We start from the raw sequence: 371 nt of genomic DNA, 5'->3' as shown, positions 1-371 counted from the left end.
ATATATATATATATATATATATATATATATATATATATATATATATATAAAATTTCTTTCTTTCTTTTTTTGCAGGGAGGGTGGCGGTAGCCTTGTTAGGGAGGAAAGGTGCACAGGGTGGGGGTAGAAAGACAAACAGGCCCGCGGCAGCCATGCCTCCGCAAGTAATTCCCTGCACTTTCAGCTGGACTGAATCAAGTTTGGAAACCTGGGGCTGAGCTCCTCACCTCACCCCTGCAGTCAGCGTTCCCCTGCCCCATGCCAGGCCCTGCAGTTTCCATGTCGGAGCTCCCCACGAGCTCATGTTAGGAAGGCAACCCCACCCATGGATGCCATGGTGGGGGGCACCAATGCCCTCTTCCTTTACTTTG

The sequence above is a fragment of the Mustela nigripes genome, chromosome 13, assembly GCF_022355385.1.
Source record: "Mustela nigripes isolate SB6536 chromosome 13, MUSNIG.SB6536, whole genome shotgun sequence".
NCBI lineage: Eukaryota > Metazoa > Chordata > Mammalia > Carnivora > Mustelidae > Mustela > Mustela nigripes.
Note: the sequence above shows the minus strand (reverse complement) of the source record.